Source organism: Dermacentor variabilis, chromosome 5, assembly GCF_050947875.1.
Source record: "Dermacentor variabilis isolate Ectoservices chromosome 5, ASM5094787v1, whole genome shotgun sequence".
Lineage (NCBI taxonomy): Eukaryota > Metazoa > Arthropoda > Arachnida > Ixodida > Ixodidae > Dermacentor > Dermacentor variabilis.
This window is the reverse complement of record NC_134572.1, coordinates 7958428-7966353: the sequence shown is the minus strand read 5'-3', so window position 1 is coordinate 7966353 and position 7926 is coordinate 7958428.

Sequence of the window (7926 nt, the reverse complement as noted above, 5' to 3'; positions counted from 1 at the left end):
GGTGTCCACTTCTCTTCTCTTGTGTCCTGTCTGCACGCCTCACCTTTTTTGCATAATAAGCATGAGACAATTGAGACAAAGCTGTATCTCAATAAAGAAGGTAGGATATCGCAAGTAGAAATAATAGAAAATTGAAAAGCCCAGGCAGAAACAACAGCATTGTAGAAAGTACCACGGCATGCATATAAACACAACGGCAAGTAGAGAACACTTCATTACAATGTAGCGCTAAAAGCACAAAGGGCAAAAAGCACAAAGCACAAAGAGCTTCTCAGGCGAAGTACACATGCATGTATGTATTGTTTATCTATGTCGCACACTTTCTAGTCTGTAGCAGATACCCTGGGAAACAGTTTATGTCACAGCTTTTGCGAGTGCGTGCATGAATGAAGATGCGGCTTTTGAAGCATCCAGGCAGGGCGCTCCAGTTCGGCACGCATACTCGTTTAGCCTCAGTGAGTCAGATGAACGCGTTGTGCGCCGGTTACAAGGTTTCATGTAGAAGTTATTTATTTATTTTTACGTATTCGCTACCAGTTCTGTATAACATCTTAAGCCTCTCTCGATGCCGCCGTACCTCTAGAGTTTCGAGGTTCGAATCCTGTAGAAGAGCGCTAACTCTTGCGTGATGGCGATATGAATGAAAAATGAATCTAACAGGTTTCCGCTGCATGTTTTCGATCATGCTTATATTTGATAGGGTGTAAGGGTCCCAGACAGGAGTAGTACGTATATTCTAACAGCGGTCTTATAAATGTATTATATGTTAATAATTTTATGTGACTGAGAGATTTAGCCCAAGTTTTTAAGTATCCAAGTTTCCTCACGGCCTCTTTCTTTTTTAAATGTGAGCTATATATATCGCTATTCTATTTGAGGTATGAAGTTATCACTAATCCGAGGTACCCATCTTCGCTAACATACGATAGGTCGTGACCACTAACGCTGTGTACAAATGATAACGGCTTATTTTTGCGTGTTATGTTCATTGATACTGTTTTCATTAGATTAACTGTCATTTGCCATTCTAAGGACCACGTTCCTATAGCGGATAATCATGAGTTTGGTATAGCCTGATCTGCTTTACTATGAATTTCTCGATAGAATATGCAATCATGTGCGAACAACCGCATTTTAACTAATATATGCTTAACGATGTCATTAATGAAAACTAGAAAAAGCAGGGGGCCAGAAACTGATCCTCGCCGGATTCCAGACTGAACTTCTGATGAGACAGATTTTGCGTCACCAGCAACGCCTGCCTGTCGCCTTCCCGTAAGGTATGCCTCAATCCAATGAAGCAGCCGGTCGTTTTTGAGAATAGGTTTTTATTTTGGTAGCAATTTCTGGTGGAATACACAGTCGAACGCCTTATTGGAATCTAAGAATACCATGTCAATTTGGCTTTGTCTGTCTAGTTCGGCCGCAATTTTCATGTACAGTTTTTAACAGTTGTGTTACCGTTGACATTCCGCGACCAAAAAAAGGGGTTGGCCCGTGTCGCAGAGATCGTTGTTTTCAATTCAAACTGATATGTGCCTAAACATCACATATTCTAGCAGTTTTGATGCCATACAAAGTAGGAAAATTTGACAGCAAGAGACGTGCGGTGAGGGGTCTTCTGATTTACGGATGGGCAAAATTTTTTACGTGTTTCCATTCAAATGAAATTTCCGCACGGGAGAGTGACTTATTGTAAATGATGCAAAGGCACTTAGCGCACCAGTCGGCGTACCTCGCGAGAGAGGCATTAGGTATTTCGTCGATGCCTGCCGACTTAATTACGTCAAAGTCAAGAAGCAAAGACAGCACGCCTACTTCGTTTATGTCAATATCGTTAATGTGTGCAACGCTATTAAAAATGACTATGCGCGGTGTCTTGTCATCATCTTTCGTGGACACATAGCAATTTCGTGGACGCTTCTTCAATGCATTCGCAATTTTTGGTTTATCAGTCAGCACGATACCGTCAACACATATATCAGACACATTAGTTTTTTGTTTTTTTTTTGGCGATAAGTATCGCTAGAACTTATCCGGGGATGTGAAAAGTCTTTAAAATCAATATTTTGATAATGTTCTTTAGCTTCCGAAACACTACGTTTAAGCAGTTGGCGCAGGTCGGTTAGCTTATCAGTGTCAGCCTTTGATGGCCGTGCTTTGTGTTGGTTTGGTATATTTTTTTTAATTTTCGCACAGGGCCCACGAATCTTATCATCTACGGTTTCGTATAATATGCAACTTTTCGCTTTTTTGGGTGCGTAAGCGTAGATGCAGTTGTGAACAAACTTTTTCAAGAAGCACCATAAACTTTCAACAGACACATAATCGGATTCTGAAAAAACAAGAGATATAAATTTATAAAATTCAGTGTTTAATGCATCAAGTATATCGACGTCGTTATTCCGTGAGAACACCGGAATTTTAGAGGGTCTTCATCCGAAGTTTAGCTCTAATGTTAGTCGTAACATTCTGTGATCCGAGATTTCTTCGAATGTGTCCACACTCATATTACGGCTGAAGACGTGGTCGTCTACAAGAAAAAAGATCTAATGTGTTTTGCGCGTGCGTCTTTTGTTGTACAAGTTGAGTCAGTCCATGGAAAAGAACAATGTCAGTTTGTTTCTGCGGCCGCACAATGGGCCTCAGGGAAATCGCTTGACCAAGCCACTGAAGGGACGTTGAAATCGACAGCAAGCAAGATACTCTTGCAATGTTTACCACTTTTACACAAACATTCATTCAGATTATAAAAGCATATGTCAGAGTTACGTGGACGGTAAAACCCGTCAATTACAGGATGGAAATTGTCCAAGAACCCTTTCACAATGACGCATTCAATGCCTGCTATATCAGGTAATCTTCGAATTTGCAAGGATTCGTGAAACAACAAGGCAACTCCGCGTCCTCGAGAATCTCGGACTTTCCTGTAAATCTTGTACCCTGGCGTTGTTACCTCGAAGTCAGAGATGCCGTAATGAAGCCAAGTTTCTGACATTACAATGACATGCGGCTCGTGCGCCATTGCAATGCTCTGTAAGTCGCATAGTGTATTTACGATGCTGCGATAATTTAGAGCAACGGAAGTTACCTTCAGTGCTCGAGGAGGTTCACTGTTTCATTTTTGACTTTTTCTTGGTTGCGATAACGGGAATTATTTTCAGCTGAGCAGCATCCCATCCTCTTATAATGACCTTGTCATGTGCAAGCTTCACTTTCCTGTAGTTTTTTCTTATATTTGCATACTTTCCCGTAGGTGCTTTCTTTATTTGTCTAGTCTCAGCCGAAAAGCCTTCTGCAATCGAGATATCTTTCCCCTTTATGTTTATGATAGATTTTGAGTACACTAATCATTTCACGGTAGGCGATAAACCGGAGTACAACTCGCCTATTTTTGTTTCGGTTCTTCTGCCCTACCTGATGAAATCTTTCGACTCTCGACCCCTTGATCCAAACCGTGTTTTCAATTATTTCGAACACTACGGCATTCGTTAGGGATTCAATTGTTTCGCCAGCACGTTCAGGTAAACTAAGCACGAGGAGGTTATTGCGTCTACTCCTGTATTCGAGATCGACTAATTTCCTTTGCGGGTTCTGAATGGTTGTCTCAAGGCTAAAAAGCTTGTTCGAAAGTTCTGTGAATGCCGCTGCAAAACTTTCAACCTCGGAGTCTTGCTGGCATGGCTTTTTGATCATCAAGGATTTGATGCAACAGCTCCTCTGTGCTGGGCCCGGGCTTCGATTTCATATCAGCACAAAGCATGAGCAATGAGAGTACAATGTCTTGCACAAAAGAGCACAAAGAGCGGTGGGCTCCCGTGAGCAGCGGGCTCTATATATGCCGACAGTTGTCGGCTCCGGTCAGTTTAAAAGAAGGGAATTCCACGCCACGCTCGACGAGCTTGACAACCGTCGCTTTACGGAAAACATCTTGGACCCTTGCCTCAGCCGACCCGAGCAGGAGTTGCTCTATAATGTATATATATATATTGCAGCTGACGGTCGTCTTCTCCAGACCACCGGCACCGCTCGTCAAAGAGGCAGGACGTCTGTCCAGTGAGCCCCTGAACAACGCTTTGCAATGTGGCGTCATCATCATCATCATCATCAGCCTGGTTACACCCACTGCAGGGCAAAGGCCTCTCCCATACTTCTTCAACAACCCCGGTCATGTACTAATTGTGGCCATGCCATGCCTGCAAACTTCTTAATCTCATCCGCCCATCTAACTTTCTGCCGCCCCCTGCTACGCTTCCCTTCCCTTGGGATCCAGTCCGTAACCCTTAATTACCATCGGTTATCTTCCCTCCTCATTACATGTCCTGCCCATGCCCATTTCTTTTTCTTGATTTGAACTAAGATGTCATTAACTCGCGTTTGTTCCCTCACCCAATCTGCTCTTTTCTTATCCCTTAACGTTACACCTATCATTCTTCTTTCCATAGCTCGTTGCGTCGTCCTCAATTTGAGTAGAACCCTTTTCGTAAGCCTCCAGGTTTCTGCCCCGTAGGTGAGTACTGGTAAGACACAGCTATTATATACTTTTCACTTGAGGGATAATGGCAACCTTCTGTTCATGATCTGAGAATGCCTGCCAAACGCACCCCAGCCCATTCTTATTCTTCTGATTATTTCCGTCGCATGATCCGGATCCGCCGTCACTACCTGCCCTAAGTAGATGTATTCCCTTGCGACTTCCAGTGCCTCGCTGTCTATTGTAAATTGCTGTTCTCTTCCGAGACTGTTAAGCATTACTTTAGTTTTCTGGAGATTAATTTTTAGACCCACTCTTCTGCTTTGCCTCTCCAGGTCAGTGAGCATGCATTGCAATTGGTCCCCTGAGTTACTAAGCAAGGCAATATCAAATGCGAATCGCAATGTTGCGTATGTGGTTTAAATCATGGATCCAGGAACTCAAAGAAGTGCGGCACAACGCTAACGCATTCCTCTCGCATTTACCACTAAATCGCCCCTGAATTTTTTTATGTATTGGTCGGGACTGATTGAGAAAGTATGGTTGTCAGTGGTCTTCACTGTATATGTGCGGACAGATTTTCTTCACATCTACTCTTCTTTCCTCGTCATCTTTTCTACCCCATACCCCAGTGCGAAGTAGCAAACCACACAGTCAAACTTCTCTGCCTTTCATCGCTTATTTTCTCTCTCCTAACAGTTTCCCTCTATGGTCCATCGATGAAAACATGTCCAGTTCTCAGCGCGTCGTGAGCTGTGAGCGACGCCACCGTTAGCAGATAGGTTCTCACGAGCGGCCGTTCTGAAAGGAGAGGCCGGCCCCAGGAAGTGTCGCCGGGCCACGTCCTGCGAGAGAGACGATCACAGCGACAGCGGTGCGCGCTTTCGCCGCTGTTGTCGCGCCGGCCTCTCGGTGTCTCCGACAAGGGACGTCTCCTATTTCCGGTAACGCTCAACTCGTATTCGGAACGATTCACGACCACGCAGGAAACGAGGCGGCCCTGGAAAGGGGCATTCCATGTTATGTGTCACGTTTGTTTTGCTCAGGAGTGGAGACACCACGTGCTTCCCTTACGCGCAGTGTTAGTGCATCCTCACCGTTATCACACCGCTGCCCGCGAGTGCTGGTGGACTGAAACGTCAGGGTCCCCATAACGTCAAGGTGCACTCTGAACTCGGTAACCCAGGTGCACATTTTCACAACTTTAGGCTACTGTTGCTGTGATGTTAAATAAAGCTGACAATCGCGTGGACTTTGATGTCGTTGTTATATACAATTTGTCAGAAAATTTCTAAAGCCGATATCTCAGTTTCTTTTCATGATGCTCAAACTCTAAAAATGGGTGTTACTGAGTCACTTTGTAGGTTCTCAGCGCACACATAGTCTTGGTATGGTTCTAATACGAGCTCACTTGGCGGCAGAGCTCACTTTGGCAACCAACTGTTAGGCTTGGTGGCGCATTTATAGACATTACACGAGGGATGCGATGAACAAAAAATCCGGGCAGAAAGTAAAGATTAAGTCTTGCATCAGGCCAGGGAAAACACATAGTGAGGCGCGGTAGATGGTATGGCAAGTGTAAGGCGATGGAGGATTATCGAGAAGCCGTGTATTTGAATGGCACCAACAGTTTCGCGAGGGCGGGGATCTCTGCTAGACGGTCGTGGAGGCGGGTCGCGTACCGCTACAAATGTTGAGCGTGTGACGCAGTCACTCCATGAAAATCGCAGTGTTACCATGTTCCCCCACTTTGTCCCTCTTTTCCTCTTTCTATTCCTCATTTTTCCTTACCCTCAGTGTAGGACAGCAAACCGTGCGCTCGTCTGAATGACCCAACTGCCTTTCCTCTCTTCGCCTTCTTTCTCTTTCTCTCTCTATCTCTCTTTGTCCTTTTAAAATATGTTACTGTGTTTGAGTGTTGTGACCTCAAGCCGTGCGTCGTAACGGGAGCTTGGTGCTTTCGGCATCGTCTGCAGCTACACGGTACGTATTAATTTCGTACCGGGGAAAGGAAAACCATCTGCTTAAGTTCAGGAAGCGGCATTCGGTCATGTCTTCTCGCGTGTATTTTCGGCAGACGCGTCTGTTATTAACATTTGTGAAGGGTGTGCCACTGTGTAAACCACGCACTAGACCTGCAAGCAGTGCATATCCGGACTCAGCACCTGAGCCTGGCTATTCATATTCTGGCTGGACATGTTTTCGCACCAACTAGTGCAGCTTAACAACGCTCTCACGGAAGAAAATTGTGTCATTTGAGTTTCCTCACAATTTATGCGCAGACGTTATCAACGGAAACGACGGAAGTTTTGGCCTCCGACAGCCTCACAACAATTTGACCACGCTCGGCATACGACCACCGAATGCCACGGTTTGCTATTGTGTTCCCTCTCAGTTCACGTGCTCCTGACATTCAGCGCTCAAAAGAGAGAGAGAGAGAGAGAGAGAGAGAGAGAGAGAGAGAGAGAGAGAGACAACGTGATGGTTTATGCGTTCTATGCTACTCTCAGGCAGATCCACCACCGCCTCATCACAAGTCTTCACAGATGGCAGCCAAGGCCACATCAGAGCAGATTCAGACTATTCAGTTCTGTACATAGCGGCGGCCAAACTGCCCAAAAGTCCCGACAGATGGCGGCGTGGCTCTTTTGTTTCAGCGATGTCCACGTCCCAAGGCGATCTAGTGACACGCGGATTCGTCTTCTCCGACCGGCCTCACTTCTGTCTCACCGGAGAAAGGGTTTCAGGGTCCCGTCAAGGTAATTAATTCTCCGCCGGCTCACTTTTTCTGCGTGTGTGGGACAGAATGAACGAGCATAAGCAAGCATTTTTCTTTATCATATCACTGATTCCGTAGCAAATCTTAAGTTATTGCACGCATCACCTCGGAAACCTCACTGATATCGAGCCCAGAGCCTCAAAGTTACAAAAATACCACCTGACTGTGGACCACAACAAGCACGTCGCGTATTTGCCTTTGGCACACAATGCATGTTTGTTTTATCATACTATTATCAGGAAGGGAAAAGTAGCAGACCACGAAGTAATTGATACCGACGCGCAAGATATTAATTTTTTTTTACTATTAACGCAATCTGATTTCACTTATTCCAGTGACAATGTCCTGTGCAGTGTTTAGGCGCTCGGGCTGTTTTTCGTTCATCTACATTGCTGGTCGTTTGTACACGTATGAATGCAAACACAGATAAATGCACTTATGCAGAATTTAATTTTGAGGAATCACTGAAGATTGTTTTCACTGAGATCGTGGTTTCATTGATGAACCCTGTTGCGGGTATATTGCTATGTGTGTCTTTGATGGGGGTGATGGCGAGTTGTAGCAACAGGCGAGTTTAGCCTGGCGATCAAGGCCGGCAACTGCTCCGCCCGAGCGTCTCTTACAGAATCACTGTGGTGTTTAGCCACATGTTCATCATACCAATCTCTCTTAA